The following is a 23,455-nucleotide window of genomic DNA, read 5'->3' as shown; positions in this document are numbered from 1 at the left end:
GGAGAACATTGATGTCTGTGCTGTGACTGAAACCTGGTTCAAGGCTCCTGAGAGCACCCCAGCACTATCAGGTTATACCTCATATCATGCCCGCCCCAAAATCCGGACCGAACCACAAAAGGAGGGGGGTATCCATATTCATAAAGGATACCCACACCTCCAGGTTAGTGGCAACGCACAAAGCATCGGAGACCATCCAGGTGCAATTAATAGGTAAAACTGCCCTACAGTTTGTAGCATGCTACAGACCACCTTCTCAAACTCAGGAAACCCACACAGCCTTCCTGAAGACACTGGAGAGTTTGAATGTCTCTCCAAACACCATCATATTGGGTGACTTCAACTACCCAAACATAGACTGGGAACATTACTCAAGCCCCAACACCCTAGCCCAAAGGTTCCTGGAGTTCATAAACTCAAATGCTATGGAACAACTAGTCACCATTCCCACAAGAGGAGAAAATATACTAGACCTGATCATCACAAACATGGGGTCAAAATGCTCCACACTGGAAGTATATCCCTCATTGGTGAGATCAGACCATAAATTAATCTCATTGGAGATCCACATCCCACCCCCACCCCGAGCAAAAAAGACCACAGTGAAGAACTTCTCAAAAGCAAACTTCACACTTCTTAAGACTGGAGTGGTATCCTTCAAGGCCCCCGAGCCAGTGGAAACCACAACCCACGCTGCTGAAACCCTTATAAATGCCTTCTACGAGCACCTCCAGGAATGTATGGATCAAGCAATCCCTAATAAAATCAAGACCCTTTCCACCAAAGGCAGGCACCCGGTCTGGTGGACCCCAGCCATAAACAAACTCTACAACAAGAGGAGAAAGCTACTACATGACAGAGCAAAATCCCTAAAAGGGAAGGCATCTCTGATCAATACTAGCAAAAAACTACGATCACTCATAAAATCATCCAAGGCCAACTTAGAGAGAAAAATCGCTAATGACACAAAAGACAATCATAAGGCCTTCTTTAGCTCTGTTAGAAACCTGGGTGGAAACTCCCAGATATGCTCAGAATTAGTCCAAAATGATAAAAAAATCACTGAACCCACAGACATTGCCAACATAGTGGCAGACAGGTTCAGTGCAAATTTCTCCCCTCCCTCCCCCAAAAGGAGAAATATCTATCCCACCAGAGTCTAGCCTCCCAAACATCTCAGATGCCCAGGTGAGAGCTGCTCTCTCTAAAGCAAAAATCACAGCATCAATGGGACCGGACGGTGTCCCCGGCTGTGTGCTACACGAACTCAATGAGGAACTAAACCCACACATAAGGCTGCTGTTTAATCTTAGCCTTACTACAGGATACGTACCCAAAGAATGGCGTACGGCAACTGTGGTCCCACTCCACAAAGGCGGTGCTTCTACGGACCCTGGAAATTACTGCCCCATAAGCTTGATGAGCCTTGTCTGCAAAGCTATGGAGAGGATCATAATGGAACTCATAAATAAAGACATTGGGGACCTACAGACACTGGATCCTACCCAATTTGGCTTTGTCAAGGGCAGATTCTGCCTCCTGAACTTGGTCGACTTTTTCGAAACAGTAACTAAGGCCATTGATGAGGGTAAGGCAGTTCACACAGCCTACCTTGACCTAGCAAAAGCGTTCGACACAATACCCCACTCGGGCATCATAGGAAAAGCTCACCAGCTTAGATGTAAACCCATATGTCACAAGATGGGTTGCAAACTGGCTCAAGGACAGAACACACAGGGTTAGAGTTGCTGGTGCCATGTCAGACTCTAAGCTGGTCATGAGCGGTGTCCCACAGGGCTCAGTCCTGGGCCCCCTCTTGTTCGGCATTTATTTTTCTGAAGTGCAGGCAAACACAGGGGGATTGTGGCTGACAAAATTTGCAGATGACTGCAAACTGGGCACCATAATTGACACTCCATCAGACACAGACATCCGCCAGAGAGGTCTCATAGAAATGGATAACTGGTGCCAGAGCCATGGCCTTAAGCTAAATGCCAAAAAATGTATAGTCATACCCTTTGGGAAAAACAAGGTAACCCCTAATTACCACATAGGTGGTAATCCATTAAACATGGAAGAAGTTATCAGGGACCTGGGGACCCAAGTTGACAGTAACCTCTCTTTGACACTAACATTGCCAAAGTGGTTAGGAAGACCTTCTACATTGCCCACCTGATCATGAAGGGATTCACATCCAGATCAGGAGAGGTCATTGTACCCCTGTACTCTTCACTTATCAGACCAATGATTGAGTACAACGCCCCATTCGGAATGTACCTTACCCGACACCTGCAGCAGTTGGAAAGACCCCAAAAGTTCCTCACCAAAAGGATAAAGGGGCTCAAACATATGTCATACGATGCCCGACTGAAGAAACTCCAGCTCTATTCAGTCGCATACCATCTGCTCAGAGGTGATCTGTGCCTGACATACAAGGCCATGTCTAACCCGGAATTAATGGACATGCTCCACCTCAAAAAATCCAAATCCACCAGAGCCACGAGAGCAAGAGACTTAAACCTCAACACGGATATAAATAGGATGTGCTGGAGGGACAGATTCATCACCCAGAGACTCCCTACACTATGGAATAGAATCCCAGTTCATGTGAGGCAGAGCCCCTCACTGACTCTGTTCAAGAGAAATCTTGACGAGTGGATGGGAGATTGTAGGTTTACCCCGGGAATCATCTCTGTGTCACTGCTGGACAGAGGCACAGCAAACTAATGGGTATAGTATTCTCATCCTAAGTGGTGGTGAAAGCCACACACACTCTGGCTAGGCTTATAAATGCCCTAGGGCAGATAGCCTAGTATGAACCTATGAACCTATGGACCATATGAGTCTGGCTTTGTTAATGGAAGGTCTTGTCTCCTTAACCTGGTAAACTTTTTCAAGAGGGTCAACATGGCTATGGTTGAGGGGAAAATAGTGCACACCTCCTACCTTGACCTGGTGAATGAGCTTGATACAGTACCCTACTCAGATATTGTTGGGAAAGTCTCAGAGCTAGGCATAAATCCCTAAATAATGTATTGGATTGCCAGCTGGCTCACAGAGGATTAAACACACACACACACACACACACACACACACACACACACACACACACACACACACACACACACACACACACACACACACACACACATACACACACACACACACACACACACACACCACACACAAATGGAGTTCAGCAAATCTTTTCTGCACTTGCTTGTAAAACATCCTGTACATTTAATGCTGGACAGTAAATCCTCAGATCTCCCCCATTCTGTTTTGTCATGCAAATTATATACTCTGCACTCACCTGCAAGAAGCTACTGCCTGTCTGGAACATCATACTCATGAGAAACACTTAAGTCTCCTGTACTTCTTCAGTAAATTGTTGAAATGTAATGTAGTTGCCAACACTGGGTACTTTAACAGAGCTGGACAGCAAATGAATGGAACTTATGTGGTGATGATAGTATGTAGTTTTTCATGAGCATTTTGTAAAGTGACAGATGAGCAAGCATTTTTATTTATATTTGTTATGCCAGCCAAGCCCCTAATCAGACAGCACTGGTCACCTTGTGATGGATCCATCTTTGAGTAAGGAGTCTATCCGGAAGACAATGTGATAAAAAATGGGCTACTACATGAATCTCTATTCTGACTGGTCATTTTCAGTGTCTGTATAAGTGAGTTTGTTTGTTTGTCTGTTTCTTTTTCTTTGGTTGCTTTCCAGTCAATACAATGATAGAAAATTGAGCAGATATATATGAAGGCGAGAAAAGCAAAAAAGTATCTGGGAAGACCGGAGGAATCATCTTAACATAAAATCCATGAAACCTTAAATGTGTAGTAAAATAATGTGCCTGGGAAACTAAAAGCTGTAGTTTCTGCACAGTGCAAAAGAATGCAGAGAGACAAAGACATAAAAAGAGCAGGTGATGTACTGGCATGAATAGAAAAAGGCATCCCATGTAGAAAACAATTATTTTAACTCTGAACCATTTTAGTAACATTGTACACTTCATAACAAAATCAGAGTGCATTAGCTCAACCAACCTAAACTCATCAAAGTCCATTGTTATTTTTTGTGTTGCTTGTTGATACAATGCACTACTTACATATAACAATGCACTAGCTACATATAACAATGCACTACCTACAAAGAACAATGCACTACCTACATATAACACTGCACTACCTACATATAACAATGCACTACCTACATATAACAATGCACAACCTACATATAACAATGCACTACCTACATATAACAATGCACTACCTATATATAACAATGCACTACCTACATATAACAATGCACAACCTACATATAACAATGCACTACCTACATATAACAATGCACTAGCCTGTCGGGCGCTAGGATCCGCCACATAACACAAGCACTCAGGTCACTCCAAGGCAAGTACAAATATGACTCAGTCATTGTCCATGCTGGTGTGAATGACCTGAGACGTACCTCCCTGGACTACATAAAAAGAGACATAAAGGAGCTCTCTGAGCATGTAGCCCAGGCCGGTATGACCCTGACCTTGAGTAGCATCTTACCCTCACCAAGAATGATGACACAATATGAAGACAAGACGATCAATTTCAACAATTGGCTTAAGTACTGGTGTCATTCAAAGGGGATCCAATGCCTGTCAGCTTGGGATGATATGCTCGACAAGCCACGATGCTTCACTAGGGACGGCTTGCACCTGTCACCCCTGGGCTTTCGGATATTGGCAAAGGCTCTTGCTACCCCCATAGTGCCTTTTTTAGGCAAGGCTCAAAAGACAAACCCACCTCCATAGGTATCACAAGGGATAAGAAACTAAGAGTAATGCTACTCAACGCCAGAAGTCTAAACCTCAAGATGCACGACTCGAAACTCTCCTTAGCATGGAGAACATCGATATCTGTGCAGTAACAGAAACCTGGTTCAGGGCTCCCGAGAGCACCCCAGCACTACCAGGTTATACCTCATACCATGCTTTTCGGCCCCAAAACTTGGACCGAACCACAAAAGGAGGGGGAGTATCGATATTCATCAAAGATACCCACACCTCCAGGTTGGTGGCAAAGCACGAAGCATTAGAGACTATCCATGTGCAACTAACAGTGGGTAAAACTGCCTTCCAGTTTATAGCCTGCTACAGACCACCCTCCCAAACCCAGGAACACCACTCGGCCTTCCTGAGAACACTGGAAAATATGAAGGTCTCTCCAAACACCATTATATTGGGCGACTTCAACTACCCAAACATAGACTGGGAGCATTACCCTTGCTCCAACACCATAGCCCAAAGGTTCCTAGAATTTATAACTCAAATGCTATGGAACAACTTGTTACCACAAGAACAGAAAACATACTGGACCTGATCATCACCAACATGGGGACTCTATGCTCCAGACCAGAAGTGTATCCCTCACTGGTAAGATCAGACCATAAACTAATCTCACTGGATATTCACATCCCGACCGCACCCCCTGCCCAGAAAACCACAGTGAAAAACTTCTCTAAAGGAAATTTCACACTCCTCAAAACTGAGGTGGAATCCTTCAAAGCCCCCGGGCCTGTGGAAAATATGGCCCAGACCGCAGAATCCTTTATAAACACATTCTATGAACACCTTCAGGAATGCATGGATCATGCGATCCCAAATAAAACCAAGACCCAATCCTCCAAAGGCAGACGTCCTGTCTGGTGGACCCCAGCCATAAACAAACTATACAATAGAAGGAGGAAGCTACTAAATGATAGAGAAAAATCCCAAAAAGGGAAGGCATCACTGATCAGTATTAGCAAAAACTACGGGCACTCATAAAATTGTCTAAGGCCAGCTTCGAGAGAAAAATTGCACAGGACACTAAGGATAATCACAAGGCTTTCTTTAGTTATGTTAGGAACCTAGGTGGTAATTCCCAGATATGCTCAGAATTAGTCCAAAATGACAAAAAATACACTGAACCCACAGACATTGCCAACATCCTAGCTGACAGGTTCAGTGCAAACTCCCCCCCCCCCCACCAAAAGGGCAAATACCTATCCCAGCAGAGTGCTGCCCCCTTGACATCTCAGATGCTCAGGTAAGAGCCACCCTCTCCAAAGCAAAAAAACACAGCATCAATGGGACCAGACGGTGTCCCGGGCTGTGTCCTATATGAACTCCAAGAAGAGCTAAACCCAAACATAAAACTACTGTTCAGTCTCAGCCTTACTACAGGATATGTGCCCAAAGAGTGGCGTACAGCAACAGTGGTCCCTCTCCATAAAGGTGGTGCCTCAATGGATCCTGGAAACTATTGCCCCATAAGCCTGACTAGCTTGGTCTGCAAAGCTATGGAAAGGATCATCATGGACCTCATAAATAAAGATATTGGGGACCTACAGACACTGGATCCTACCCAGTTCGGCTTTGTTAAGGGCAGATCCTGCCTCTTAAACCTGGTTGATTTCTTTGAAACAGTCACCAAGGTCATGGACGAGGGAAGGTGGTCCACACAGCCTACCTGGACCTTGCAAAAGCCTTCGATACAATACCCCACTCGGTCATTATAGATAAGCTCACCAGCTTAAATATAAACCCCTATGTCACTAGATGGATTGCAAACTGGCTCAAGGACAGAACCCACATGGTTAGAATTGCTGGAGCCATGTCAGACTCCAAACCAGTTACAAGTGGTGTCCCACAAGGCTCAGTCCTGGGACCTCTCTTGTTCGGTATATATTTCTCGGAGGTACAGGCCAACACAGAAGGACTGTGGCTGACCAAGTTCGCAGATGACTGCAAACTGGGCACCATAATCGACTCTCCAGCCGACACAAGCATCCTCCAAAAGGGCCTCATACAAACAGACAACTGGTGCCAGAGCCATGGCCTCAAGCTAAATGCCAAAAGTGTATAGTCATCCCCTTTGGCAAAACAAAGTGCCCACAAATTACCACATAGGTGGTAATCCATTAAGTACAGAAGAAGTAATTAGGGACCTGGGGACCCAAGTTGATAGCAATCTCTCATTTGACAACCACATAGCCAAAGTGGTTAGAAAAACATTTTATATAGCCCACCTAATCATGAAGGGATTCACATCTAGATCAGGGGAGGTCATCGTGCCTCTTTACTCATCCCTCATCAGGCCCATAATTGAGTACAATGCCCCTTTTGGGATGTACCTTACCAGACACTTGCAGCAAATGGAAAGACCCCAAAAGTACCTCACCAAGAGGATCAAAGGGCTCAAACAGATGCCATATGCTGCCCGGTTAAAGAAACTCCAGCTCTACTCAGTGGTATACCGCCTGTTCAGAGGCGATCTGTGCCTGACATATAAAGCCATGTCCAACCCGGAATTAATGGACATGCTGCACCTCAGAAAATCCAAATCCCATCAAGCTACACGCTCGAGAGACTTGAACCTCAGCACTAAAATAAATAGGACATGCTGGAGGGACAGATTCATAACCCAGAGGCTCCCTTCACTCTGGAATAAAATCCCAGTCCAGGTTAGGCAGAGTCCCTCATTGACTCTCTTCAAGAGGAATCTTGATGAGTGGATGGGAGATCGTAGGTTTACCCCGGGTATCACTTCTGTGTCACTGTTAGACAGAGGCACAGTATACTAACCTCGAAAAAGGGCATAGCAAAATAAATTTAAAATGGGTGGTGAAAGCCAAACACATTTTGGCTAGGCTTATAAATGCCCTAGGGCAGATAGCCTAGTATGAACCTATGAACCTATGAACTACCTACATATAACAATGCACTACCTATATATAACAACGCACTACCTACATATAACAATGCACAACCTACATATAACAATGCACTACCTACATATAACAATGCACAACCTACATATAACAATGCACTACCTACATATAACAATGCACTACCCACATATAACAATGCACAAGCTGCATGAAAATAATTCTTCAATCCACACTTCCCACTCTGTCCACTATGAACTTTTGCCCCCATTAAATTATAAGAGTTACCCCTTGCCTATCTTTTCCAATAATCCTCCCACTATGTTCTTACACCCCACACCCTATCCCATTTCTCCATTAATCTTTTGACTCTGTCCCCTTCACTTACCACTACTTGACTTATCCACTGGGTTATCTTTTCTTGCTTGGTCCTACTGATCCCCCCTGTCTTAAATTGTTTTGTAAATTCCTTTTTCACTCTTCTATTAGCAGCATCTCCCTCCTCTTTGCTGTTCCCCACTTCCCCTGATTTTCACCCACTTTGTGTAAGCATAGCACATATTCCTCCTTAACATCTCTGTTGTATGATTATACAATTCTATCTATACCACTTCACATCTGTGCCACATAAGCATATTTTATACCAGTTTTTATCTGCATCTCCCAACATTCAGGGATCTTCATCTGTTTTTTCCTCTACTGTTATCACTAGGTGCTATAACAGCTATGCAACAGTTTTATATGTTGATCTCTTACTGGCTCAACAACTTTTAAAAACTTTGCAATCTCTGAAGCTTCTGCCCATTTCTGATCATGCTCACATATCCTACTTTTATTTACCTTCTCTCATCTTACTAATGCCTCTTGCTTGCTCCCTCTCCTCCTCTCCCAAATCCCTGTTTGTTTTGTCCTCACTTTTTCTATAACTCCAGTCACTTCCCCTTCCGTTAAAATCTCCTTTTATTTTTCTCTGGTCTTAGCCTTTCCCTTCCACATCAACTTTTTTAATTAATCCCTATATTCTGGATAATCACCTGCTTTCAGCTCAAAGCACATATCACTCTCTCTCTCTTTTGTCCTCTTCCCCCATCTGTTTAAAATTTCTCAAGCCTTTTCTGCCCCACTTTCTCAACACACTCTTAAACACTCTCACTCACTTGGTATCTGATTCTGGTCCTTTTTGGTCCTTTCACTGTCACCTCGTTTTCATAGACTTCCATATTCCTGCTTCCATTGTGTTCTCTTTTTCCTTCCCCACACATATCATTATTCATCTCTGTCTTTCATCTGATTTTTATCGTCTTCCAAGTAGTTTAATCCTTGCATGATGATTACTACCATGACCTCTCAAACTCAGACATGCCTCATCCTCTAACCAACCTTCAGGCCATCCCATTTGCCATCCCCATCCTACTTTTACTTTCTATCCGAATGAATCTCTACTACACTTTCTGTATTTCCCTTAGCCACACCTCCCCAAGCCTGAGTATGTAAAGTACTAGAGGAAACACTATTAATCTCACCAATTCTATTCTCACTCTGAAAGTGTTCACTCTACTAATCTGTGTGTGTAGTCTTCTCTTTATTATATCTCTTAAATCCTTGCAGTTTTTCCTTTTGATCTCTCCTACTGTTAGATATAGTAGCTTTCCTAAATATTTGTGAAGTTTTGATCATGATAGCCTTACTGTACCCCTTCCACAGTTGTCGTTAGTAATAATTTCGTGGGATGAGTGACCTGGCATGATTCTATTCCAAACTGCTCAAACATCTGGAAAGCCTAAGGCAACAATTTCTCAATATCTTCCAGTAAAGGTATGTGGTCACCCAAAAACATGTTTATTCTACTCTTTGTACCTGTCATTCTCCAGCTTTTTATCAATGTATTACCTTTGTGAAGTTCTGCACAACAAGAACAAAATTCCTGAAGACACCAGACATCCCTGCCTCATTCATTTCCATAACATCACCTGGTCTGACAGACCTCCTTTTATTCTAATTTGTACAACTGGATTATTATTTAATGCTCTTACAGTCTAGAGTGTGCCCGTCTACCAGTCCTGTTTTTCCCGTCCCCTGCATCTGACCATCAGCTAACACCAGCTCCTTTTCTTGATCACTGTGTCTACCAGATCCATCTTAGTCTCCACTGGGGTCTACCCACCCCATGTCTGTAGACAGTGAGGAGACTAAGGTCAATGGTGTGCTATCATATTGCTAAGGGGGAATGTGTCCTAACCCCCTTCCTACTGTCAGTAACCATACTAGCATTGTTTTGATGATGCAATAGTAGGTGTATGAATACTTCATGTTTGGTTCTTGATCTAATGTTTTTCATTCAGGTCACTCAGTTTCAGTTTTTATATATCCCACATCGGCCTGCATGTTTCCCACAATAGCTGCAATTTCCTTTAGAAAAAAACATACCTGTCTTCCTGGCTTGCCATTTTGTCCCCCTTCATCCACCTCTAGTCCATATATTGACATAAGTAACTTGTAGTACTGAGATGAGTCGATATATATATATAATCAGCAGGGTTGTGAGGGAACAACTCCCACATTGGTTTTGTATGTGGTAAGGTTTTGTTGATATTTTGTGTTTAGATATTTTTGGATTTAGATATTTTTGGTGTTGATGTTATACTGTTAAATATTTGTAAGTATACTCATATGTAGAATACATACATATATATATATATATATATATATATATATATATATATATATATATATATATATATATATAGATATAGGTGTGTGTGTGTGTGTGTGTATGGTTGCAGTTTAGAAGAGAAAACATTCATATGAGCGAACACTTTTAACTGTTGAAAAAAGTGAGCACTAATATGAACAAACATTCTCCTTAATCATATTTTTATGCAAGATCTTGCTGCGATGGGACAAAACTAAATTTGTCCTTAACCTGCTGTTGTATGATCTCACAGTTGGTATATATAATTAGCAGTGGGACAGGGTGAGGTGTATGGTGATGGTGCACCCCTGCCAAAAGCAAAATAGTTTTAGTATCACTTCTTTTTGATCATTTTAGATTCACCTAAATGACTGCTTTCTTTACTTCCACTGTTTGAGCTTTTAGTATTATATATATATATATATATATATATATATATATATATATATTATTTTGTATATTGTTTTGCATTTTCTTACACTAGAGTTGATAACTTTAATAGTATAAAAACTTTATCAATGGAAAGGTTAGTGTGTTATGTAAGTCAAATGTGGACTTAAGAACTTTGCGTACATATATATATATATATATATATATATATATATATATATATGTACAGCCTAACACAGAAAGTCTTTGGCTAACAAAGTTCACAGATGATGGCAAACTAGGAGCCATAATCAAAACTCCTTACAATGTGGACATCCTACAAAAGGGCCTCACTGAGACAGATGCCTGGTGTCAAAGCCATGGCCTCAAGCTCAGTGCTAAAAAGTGCATTGTCATCCCTTTTGGTAAAAACTCTGTATCCATGAACTACCACATAGGCGGTAGTCTACTTAACACCAAAAGTGTGATAAGAGATCTTGAGACACAGGTGGACAGTAGTCTCTCCTTTGATAATCACATCACTACAGTAGTCAGGAAATCCTTCTATGTGGCACACCTTATCCCAAACGTTTTCTCATCCAGGAAAAAAGAGATCATTGTTCCCCTCTACTCATCACTCATTAGACCCATTATAGAGTACAACGCCCCTTTTGGTATGTACCTCACAAGACATCTACCACAACTGGAAAGGCCGAAGAAATACCTCACAAAGAGGATTATGAACCTCAAGCAGATGCCCTACGCAGACCGTCTCAAAAAACTCCAGCTTTACTCCTTCACATATCGCCTACTCAGAGGCGATCTCTGCCTAACATACAAAGCTTTGTCAAACCCAGAGCTGTTGGACATGCTCCACTTCAAGAAATCCCAATCCCTCCAAGCAACATGCTCTAGGGACCTAAACCTTGTCACCACAATAAACACAACATGTTGGAGGGATAGATTCCTGTCCCAGAGACTTCCCATACCCTTGAGTAAACTGCCTATCTATTATCATTAGCACTCTTCAAGAAAAATCTTGATGATTGGATGGGAGATAGGAAATTCACCCTGAGGATCACTTCTGTTGCTCTGCTCAACAGGAGTACAGGAAAATAATTTTCTTGGGTGGCGAAAGCCAAGGTACCATTTGGCTAGGCTTATATAGGCCCTAGGGCCAATAGATAGTACCTACCTATGAACCTATATAAGTGACCAGAGCTCTGGAGTTGAAAAGTAAAAGTTTATCTGTACATTGAGGAGAAGAAGAAAAAAACTAATGTCTGAACTGTACCAGACGTTGTGGAGTTTATTTAAGAAATGATAATAAGATTATTTTTTGTAAATCAATTTCAAATTACATTAAAATAATCACAAATACAGGTCTCTAGGATTTGATTTCAATGGTTGGAGAATACTTATGGAGATGGAAGAGAGAGAATAAGGTGTACATCTGAACATAAATAGTGCCTGGTTGAAATAAAGAGGAGGAGGTCTGAGCTGTTTCAAAATGAGTTTGTATGGCCCTAACTAGAGCCTATGTGATCCAAGTTCATTTATCAGCTTAGTTGCCTGATGAAGCAGGCAGAGAATAAAGGGCGTGAGGAGTCACTGCAAGCTTACCCATCCAGGTGGAAGGAAGCTTGCTCTGACTCACTACATGATGATACGCTGCTTGATTACCATTTGTTGCACTCAAGGAACTAGACCCTATAGAGCACGCACTGCCACAGTGCAAATGAATGGCAACTGAGGGATTCGGTTACATGTAGTCGTCCGCATGCAGGAAACTGCTGAAAAGGAGGGGTGGGTAGTCAACTGGGGGAAGTAAGCAACTTCACAAGGTCAGCAAGCTGGCCCAACCCCTATCACCCAACTCTTGTTCTGGGAAATGATGAGAAGATATGTCTACCTAGGCAGGAATGAATGGATCGCTGCTGAGATAAATAAAGAAACACAAAACATCTTTATCTGATCACCCCACGTTAGAGAGTTTATAAAGGAGAGAGAGTGATCTTTTGGACTGGAGGTTTTTGACACTGTTCTTCTATGACAGCCATCATCCATAATTTTTAAAAAGGTGGTCTGTAGCTCAAAACAGGGCAATGATTTGTCTACCTTGTAAATCTGTGGGGTGGAAGGACGAGCCCATGTAGCATGGGGGTAGTCAGGTTCAGGATGGAGGAGCAATGATAGTGGGGGTAACTTATCACAAAAGCTCCGAGTTGAAGGTACATATTTGAGATAAGGAGGACAGGATGGATACATTCATATCTGAACAGTTTAAGGACAGTTTGTGTGCCTGCAGCTTTGTCAAACTAATGTGCACAAATTCCTGATTTTTGAACATTACAATGACTGAATTTGTAGCTAGCAAGATTGCATTAATAAAATATGTAAGTACACCAAGTTGGATTTCTTGAAGTTTCCTTTATTTTCTGTTTGATTAGCTTTTATTGATGTCAGAACACATAATTAGTTCCAGGTGTTACTGTTTGTGTTAGTGTACTGTAACAGGATAAGTGTTAACAAGTCCAGTTAAAACTACCAGTGTTATCACTCCCCATTGATGTCAGAAAACATAATCAATTCCAGGTATTACTCGACATGTTAATGTATTGCAACAGGATAAGTGTTAGCTGGTCCAGGTAAAACTTACCAATGGTTTTATTCCCCATTCAATGTTCACACTTTTTCAGTGGGACAGCAAATTTGTTGTTAGTGCCATGCAGGTTTCAGCCATTTCTAGGTATTTCTGGTTTTCATCGCTTTAGTTTATAGAAGTGTGGTGGTGTTAGAGTGAAACCCCTATTAAAGTGTAATGGTAGGCTTTTCCCTCCAACAACTATTGATGTAGTGTTGTGCATTGTGTTTGGGGAACTCTGTAGTTATTTTATGCCAGGGGGTTGGGAGCAGCAGATTTATAAGCATCTATCATAGGACATGGCGGATTTTGTATAAATTGTGTTTTCCTTACTATAGTGTATGGTAGAGTGTCCAAACCAAAGGATAAAAACATCACACAGACAAATTGTTTTGTAAAAACTATAGGAAATACTTTGCAATGCCTTAAACTATCTACAGTAGAAGTCCATAGGACACTATACCTAATGAAACTATCATACCTGGTGATGTCAGTATTAACTGGCTGGACCTCATTTCCAACTCCTCAACAACTATCATACAACTTTATGGCTATACTCAACTTATCTCGTCAACCACTTTTCTTCACAAACCTACAAACACCAGCTCTCTTCTTGACTGGATTTTAGTCTCTCATCCCAACCTCTACCACAACCCTGAATCTCTCCCAGACTCAATTAATGATCATTCTCCTATTCGCATCCATGTTCCCCTTTTCACAGAACTTGCCATCTCTCTTCCTAAAGGCTGCCACCAACTCCATAGCACGCTCAGTCTCTATACTAATCAACTGCTCTATCCATGAATCTACTGTCCCTACTTTCTGGAATAAATTCCACACCATACCTATCCACAAAGGTGGAAACTCTAACTATTGCCCAATTGTTATACTCTCTCCCCTCTCCAAAATTCTTGAACACTATGTACACAAGCAATTCATGTCTTATCTCACTCAGAAAAACCTTATTACCCCTACACAGCACAGTTTCCGCCACCACAGCACCACCAGTGCTCTCCTTTCTTTTACTAACTCCATCTTTGTAGCCAGAGACAATTATAAACTGGTCTCCTGCTTCTTCTCAGATCTCTCAAAAGCCTTTGACACTGTCTCCCACTCTATCCTTCTCTCCAAACTTTCTCAACTCAGTTTGTCCCCTACTGCTATCTCATGTTTTTCCAGCCACCTCACTGAAAGACAGCAAGCTGTCAAATGGCTCTCGGCTCTTTCTCCCTTCCTCCCTATAAAAATGGGAGTCCCACAAAGCTCAGTTCTCAGCCCCCTTCTTTTTAACATTTTTACTAATCAACTTCAGTCATCCTGCCCTCAGTTATCCCTCATGCAGTATGCAGATGACCCCTCTATTATCAACATTGCTGACAATCCCTCAGACCTGCTCACCCTAACTCAAACCTCTTTCAACCTCACTGAAACTTGGCTTACTAACAACCAACTCATGTTTAACCCTAATAAGACAAAACTCCTCCTTTTCTTACCCAGATGTCTCTATCATCTTAAATCTTCCTTCACCATCTTCTCCGTTAACAACACTCGTATCTCATCTGCACCCCACACTAAGATCCTTGTAGTAATTGTTGGCAACCAACTTAAATTTGACCTCCATGTAGACCACTGTATAAAGAATACCAACCAAAAACGTGGCCTATTATATAGGAACAACAAGTTCTTTACCCCCAACTCCAGAATCTCACTCACCCAGGATTAACTTCTTCTTTTCTTCGACTATTCTCAAATCCTTACTAATTTAGAGTCCTCTCTTCTATCCAAAGTTTAAACCACATACAATAAAGTTGCCAGATTCACAGCCAATTTGTCACCAAAATCTCACCATTGTCTCACACGCCATATTCTCAGTTGGTTAGAGTCTCTGAACCAACTCTTATATACACAGCTTTTCATCATCCAAACCATCCTAAATAAGCCCTCCTCCTGCCGTAGCATCTCCTCACTTGTCTCCCACTATAACCCACCTCACTCTCTCAGAAGCTCTGAACAATTTCTCCTACAAATGCATAAGCCAAAAAAGTATTTAGGGCAAAACCTCTGCATCTACCTTCCTGCTTTATCTTGGAATAAGCTTCCAATGGCCCCCAGACATATTATGAATTTTCATGACTTCAAGACAGCTCTTAGAAATGACCCAAAAAGTGTTTGGATTTAGAACTTACTTCACATAAACAGCTCTTTGGATGCCCATGCCAAAGTTTCTAATATTTGGAAATTAAATAGTTGTTGCACTCTAAAGTCTTTGGAAATCACTTATTTAACCAGTAGTTTTAATCTTTCCAAACCTTTATTATGGAAATTGATTTGTGATTTATACAAAACCCTGTCCACTGCTTACTTCCTCCTTTCTGTTCTCTGCTGGTGAGTTGCCTATATGAGTTCTCAGCAGAACAATTGTTACGTTATAATTGTGTTACAACTGTTTTAGATATGAATCCATACCACATCATTATTGTTTTGTCTTTTTCATTGTTCTAATTTGTCTTTTTATGTATTCAAAATCCAATAAAAAGTTTTTTGAAAAAAAAGTGCTTGGATTTGTCACTGAAATAATCCCACTTGATGTCCTTCTCTTTCCTATTTCAGCTATCAACTATTTCTCTGCTTTCCTCTCCTAATCTCTTCCTCCTAGACATCTGCCGTTATTATCGCTTCTTTCTTCTGCTTCCTACTCTCGCTTCCCCTCACACTGTAACTCACCAAACGAACTCCTATAATTACCTTTCTATACTTAGATCTTAAATTCTACTTCTTTTCTAACTCTGCTCTTAGCCGCCTCATCTATAATCACCTCTTATTTGCATTGCCTCGTTTCTCAAATTTTTCCTTACTTGTACAACTATGTTCATCTATTTGACCTTATTTTATATTAACTTTTATTGTGTTTTTTTACACATATTTTTAGCATAATCTATACTATTAACTGGTTGCCTGTTATTTTTCTTTGTACTAGTTTAAAGTGCACTACATATGTATTTCTTACTTAATTTGTACTGTGAATACTTTAATGTATACTTTATATTGTGGAGACATTCTCCCTGGGCCTCTGCTGAAAAAGGGGGCAAGCTCAGTTGGACTTTCCCAGTCAACAAATCCCAAACAAACAAATAAATAAAATATGCAAGTAACCACTTAGGCACATACAAATGTTTCATCTACATGACTTCTGAACAGGCTACTAAAGCCAAAACCCATTAGAAGTAGGTATGTCATATTTAGCTTTTTTTCTGAGCTAATTAATACAGTATATTTGGATTTATTAGTCATACTTTAGAAACTCAGAGCTTTAAAATAAGCCTGATATCCATAACATTAGGATGAGTACAAAAATATCTCCAATAGCATCCAAGCCAAAGGGTAGAAAGGTCACAGAGACAAACCATTTTATAAAATCTGCAAGAAATGGACAGCCAAACTACAGCCTTCACTCTGTAATACCTTACACCACCTGCAGTGGAGACCCATGGACATATACAGATGAACCTCTAATGATATACCAGTGTTTTGGCTAAAAGTCACAGACATTAAGAAGGCATAGCTAAAACACTGGCATGTCCTTAAGAGGTCATTTGCATATAACCCAGGGACCTCTAGTATAGGAGGTTAATCTACTTATGCTATACTGATGAGGTTAATAAAAAGGCTGAAACATGCATGCCCACAGCTAGTGGGGTTTGGCTTTATTTGCCTGAATGTATCCATAAAGATGTAAAAAGCAAAAAGTCATGTTCATTTAAAAGCTGTATAACTGAAACAGCTGCTGACCTTAAGGAATCATTTGCATGTATCCCAATGGTCTGCATTACAGGATGTGTAAGGAATCACACATGAAAACTCTAGCTTGGTTGGTTTTTCTTGTAGTTTGTACTGAATGGTTTACCTGTGTGACCTTTTTACCCATCGGTTTGGATGTTATTTGGGATATTTTAAAGGTACCTTAATGTTTATGGGAATCAGCTAGGTTTAAAGACCCTGTGTTTCTAAAGGTTCGCCAAATAATCCCCTCATGGTATGCTAATGGAGATCAATAAAAAAGCCAAAACATGCATGTTTATAGCTGGGTTTTTCTTGTAGTCTGTATACCAGAATGTGGTACAGGCAATGACCACTGATTTAAGGGGTGCTCAAGTTTCCCCAGTCAGCAGCAACATCAACTTTACTTTTGATTATAATATCAAGACAGGCTTGTGAAGGCTCTCTTCTTCTCAGAATAAGTATTAATTTTATAATTTAACTTTGTTGGTTTTGGTGTTAATGAAAACATATTTCATAGAATATTGTTTTCCTTTTAATTGAGTTTTTACTAATTGCAGTCCGTGAAGTAGAGTCTATTCTTGCTGTCACAGGTTAATCATTGTACAGCACAGTGAAGACAGTTCCTGGGTTGACATGACATGGTACCGGCTTACACAGGCATAGTGGGCATAGTGGGCTTAAACAGTGCCCTGCACTGGTCTTGTGAACTAAAATAAAAGGACTAATTCCAATTGGCTTCCTGAAGATGGTACCCAATCCATGCCCAACCCTGCTCTTGAAGTGAGGAGCAAAAAGTCTGCTCCTTCTACTGGCACATCAGTTGGCCAGATAAATGCCCTGCCTCCTCCATCCTGCCCCAGCTCTTAAACGGAAGATCAAGAAAAAAAGAAGACAGAAAAGGTCTGCCCTAACCCTTCTTCACTGCTCATTTAAATGCATTCAGGATGTTTTAAATTAATTATCATAACAATGTTGCACAAATACAATACTTGAAACCATTGCTGAAATGAGCATCCATAGCACTTTGAAAGTAATTTTGATGGCAGTGATCCAGTTAATTTAATAATGTTCAGCAAACACGACTTCTGCTGAAAAGGCCTGCAAATTATGCATGCAATCTCATGTGTCTGTTGTTATAAAATAACCAGTTTAGTGAAATACCATTGGGTAAGTAAGACAAAAAAATGTATAATTAAAAAGGGGGAGGGGCAAAGGACAGTAAACAAGAAGGGAAAGAAAAGTGGTGGGGAATGTAGTGGGGAGTTCTGGGGATTGCGGTGTCTTGGGGTCTGATGCAGTATATAAAAAGTTATATCGTATGTCAAAGTAATACATGTGGCCATGGAAGTAATGCATTTAATAGCTATAAAACAAGATAAACAAGTGTATCAGTTATGACAATACCGGCACTCGAATATGCGGTCCTCTACCTAAAACTAAATGCAATGCCTGCAAGATACTTACCATTTTGTAAACTAACTGATGAGGCTGGTTAGAGTTTCAAGTTCCATTGCTATCACACCTATCGTTTAGCAAATTCTTACCAATTAATGAAATATTAATTAGGGTTCATTGTGACTCACCATTAAGATAAGTGCATTAAGTGATATATGGATATTATGGCTGAATGCATTTTGCAGGTGTGGAAATTGTTGTTATGTACTGCGTAACAGTAGCAAAAATATAGTGTATTGCAATCTTTATTACTTCATCACAGATTGTAGAAAAATATTTGTAGTAGCACAATGAGCAATATATACAGATATCGCAGTCAGGTTCTACCAGTCAGAGTTTTACAGCGAGAAATGCATAAGAGATGGTTTCCTCATCATGGTATACGCTGCATTCTGTGACATCAGCATCTTCCAAATAGTTTCAGACTTGACAGAGTGTTATTCAGAATTCAGAAACTGTCAGAGCTCAGTGCTACAAATCATTCTGGCCACTCCAGCCTTCATAATTAATGTTTCAGTAAATGGGAATTTTATTCTCCTGTAGAATAAAAATTTCCATATTCATAAAAGCCGCAAGTCAAACGCCTCAAATGAGTCAGGCTGAGGTGTAACAAATAAATTACAGTGCCTTGTGCTGTAATGATTTTTCTGACAGGCTTTGAAGGACAGTTTATTATATTGCTTTATGGTGCATTGCAGTAAATTTCCCATAAACAAAAACAGCCTAATTTTATGAGCACTGACTTATACTAAGTTACTTCTACCAAGCACTGTAATTGCTCACACTGTTGACGTTTGGCATTATCAAATTTTGTCAGAAAATTTTACTGTATAGCACTCCACAGTAATTCATTTTCACTGGTTGGTTTAGCAAGACATTTACCTTCCACTTATTCCTTGGGTGGGCAGTTGTTTTCCTAAGAAATTGCACAGAATGGTTTACTTATTATATTTCATAAACATAATATATATGGATCAGAAATGTAGTCAAGGAAAACTTTTCCCAGAAACAAACATAATAGCAAGAGTGACTTAAATAATCATTAATAAATTTAAATAACATCAAGCTCAATTTATTATTTTTTTATCTTTTTTTTACAGAAGCAACATGTATTAACTAGTTTGCAGATGCAAAATGATAATACAATTTTCAGTGTTCTACTGCTGTCTTGAGAGGGAAAACCTGGCAGTATTTCAGCAGACTTTCATTAATTCTATCTTGTGGAAAGCATCTCATATTCCTGGGAACATGCCAAGATTTGGTGCTGTAGTTTTAATTTATTGTATGGATTCTAATTTGCTTTGGTTATGTTGCTGAAACAATAACATATCATTTCAACATATGCACTGTAGAGATTTTAATAAAAATGACATTGATGCTGTCTGTTGATGGATAATATAATCACTTTTTACTTCTCTGGAGATTTTGTAAGGTCACAGAAAAATGTTACAGGGGCCGTGAATTACCAGATGCTGTCAGGCCGTGAATCAAAGTAAAGCAAAGCAAGCTACTCTTACAGGGGGAGCTCACCTCTAATAACTGCTAAATCCAACATGTACTGCAGCTGAACAAGTTTGTTTAATTATTTGTTACACAAGTAAGTAAACTTTATCTTGCAGAGATTTATTAGTGGGCCATTATAACCAATACAGCAGTACTGTGCATATGTCGTTTTATGCCCTCCAGTCTGCTGACTGTTGTCAATAGGTGGGAGCAAACTGGCGTACAAGAAGAAACCCCAAATGTGCACAGGAAAAGCATACAAAGTCTACACAGACAGTAACCAGAGGTCAGAATTTGACTGTGGACCTTATCATTGTGAGGCGGCAATAATAACAGCTACACAGCTTTGCCACCCAAGATGCAAACCCAGCAAAGCAGCACTTAATGTGTAAGCAGTGTGATAACTAAAGGAGAACAAATAAATGTAGGTAAAGGTGTGTGGATCAGTATTAACCAGTGGATACTATATATACAAATAAATGGTTACTGGACAGAGAATAACACAAGGATATTCAGCAAGCAGATCTCTGGCACTATTATAGTGCTCCTTCCTATAAAACTATGATAGGATTTGAACATAAAAAATGGCAGACTGAATATCTAGCTGTGGGAATATGGCAAAAGATTTTTGACCCATTAGGCACTTGGATTCATTAAAATGGTTGTGTGCATGCCCCTAATGTTCATAGGAAGCATCTTCACCCTACTCCACTACTCTAGAAAATGCAAGGTCATATACCATTTCAGATTTACGTGATGCAACGAGAAGGATTTTGTTTGGTTTTGTCATAGCCCATCTGAACATGAATGGAGCATAGCTGATGACACACAATAGACTTTCTTAAGGTTTATCCATCATCACATGCACGTTATAGCGTGCTGGAGGGCTTGCATGTTTGTAGTGATGATCACCATGACTGATATCATAGCATGGGGCTTGCATGTTTGTAGTGATGATCACCATGACTGATATCATAGCATGGGGCTTGCATGTTTGTAGTGATGATCACCATGACTGATATCATAGCATGGGGCTTGCATGTTTGTAGTGATGATCACCATGACTGATATCATAGCATGGGGCTTGCATGTTTGTAGTGATGATCACCATGACTGATATCATAGCATGGGGCTTGCATGTTTGTAGTGATGATCACCATGACTGATATCATAGCATGGGGCTTGCATGTTTGTAGTGATGATCACCATGACTGATATCATAGCATGGGGCTTGCATGTTTGTAGTGATGATCACCATGACTGATATAGCATGGTTTGTTTCCTACCACATCTTGCAAATGACAATACCTGTTCTAAAGGGAAATGTCTGCAATATAAATGCATGCCTTGAACAGATGGCAGTGGATCACGATCAGCACACCATGCTGTCTGCATCTCAGTATTATCAGGCAAAAGGATACACTTTTGATGGCAGGTGCTGAACCATCTTATCTTGCAGCCTTGCTGTACCATGTTGCAACACCCTGCAGGGAATATCTACTCTCTCTCTCTATCTATATCTATACCCATCTTTCTATACATTTATATATTTTAAAACCAACACACCTCATGGAACCAGAGCTGATACCAATAAAGAGTTGGGATAACAAAATATTCCAGTTTATTACAAGCCACAAACTGAGCTAAGTGCTTTCGTCCGCCACACTACAGGACTTTATCAAAACTGTTATGCAAAGTCAAAAGGTTGCTTTTATCCTTTAGTTGATAATTTAATTGATAAATAATTAAATTATTTAAATAATTCAATAATTCAATTAAAATTGCCTATTACTATTAAAACAAACAGGTTGATTTAAAAACAGTGATATAGTAAATAAAAATACATGTATAGTTCTAACTAATATTAATTGCACTTTAACAATTCAAAATACAGTTGCCCTATCTCTTAATATTGGTACAAGTGAAACATGGCCATTTAACCCTGGAGGGTTAGTGCATTCAAAAATAACTGCCATCTAAAAATTCACTTTTGTAAATGTCATTTGACCAGTCCCCCCCCCCCAATGTCTTTCCTTATTATTTCTATAATCCCAAAATGGAATCCTAGCTTAACCTCACAAGAGAGTGTGTGTTTGTATAATGCATTGTTGCCATTTTGTGTTTCAATGGTGTAAAGATGTTTGCATATTCTTTCACACAAGGACCTCTCTGTTTTCCCCAAATAAAACATTTGGCAATCCTGGCAAATAACAATGTACACTAGCCCACAACTGTCACAGTTGCCTTTTTTCAAACAAATTTTCATCTGAGGGTCACCTATCACTAATTCCTCTCCTTTGTAAATATCAGGACAATATTTACAAAAACCACAACTAATTGTACCTCCTTGACGAGATTGTGGATGGATAGGATGTTCGAAAAGAAATTTTAAATTATGTCCCACTTTAGTTGTAAATACTGTTTTTTCTCCCAATTTACTATGTAGTTCCTGGTTACACTGTAAAATTAACCAATTGTGAGTAAAAATATCTTTGACCTTACGGTCAAAGGTACCATACTGTGTAACCATAGTATTTAAATATTTTTGCTGTTTGTTAGGTTTCCCAACTTTATTTACTTTTGGGTCTTGACCTAAAAGTGGGATAAAGTTATTACCCCTTCCCCTCAAAATGTCTTCAGCCAAGTTGTAAACCATGTTTCATGGGTATCCTCTAGCCAAAAACATAGAGGTTAAATTACCTATTTCTAATTTAAAATCCAGAATTGTGCAACACATTCTGGCCCCATAGATCATTTCACCTCTAACAAGGTTCCTTTTGATATAATGTGGGTGATTGCTGTCATAAGCCAAAAAGCTATTAGAATAAGTTAGTTTGCGGAAGACTCTGGATGTAAATTGTTTTAAATCATATTTTTTGGTGATGGTAACATCCAAATAATTGATTTCATTAACATGGAAATTGTAAGTAAATTTGAAATATTCACAAGTGTTATTAATATGTTCACAGAAATTGTCTACCAATGTTCTTTCGCTCTTCCATAAAACAAAAATATCACCCAGGTAACTCAAGTAAAGAAACCTCCCTTCTCCAAAACCTGAATTGAAAATGTATTTTTTTTCTCCCATTCTGCCACAACTAAGTTGGCATACATCGGAGCACAGCTTGAGCCCATGGCAACACCTCCAAGCTGTCTAAAAATTCATTTTCAAAACTAAAGTAGTTGTGGTGCAATAAAATCTCCATAGCATCAATAGTAAAATTAATAAGAGGACCTCTCAGTGTAGTATAATCTAATAGTGCTTTTGAAAATAGTTCCAGACCTATATCATGAGATATGG

Source organism: Protopterus annectens, chromosome 12.part0 (genome assembly GCF_019279795.1).
Source record: "Protopterus annectens isolate FY-2018-M chromosome 12.part0, PAN1.0, whole genome shotgun sequence".
Lineage (NCBI taxonomy): Eukaryota > Metazoa > Chordata > Ceratodontiformes > Protopteridae > Protopterus > Protopterus annectens.
The sequence above is the reverse complement of the archived record's forward strand: the minus strand, read 5'-3'. Positions refer to the sequence as shown.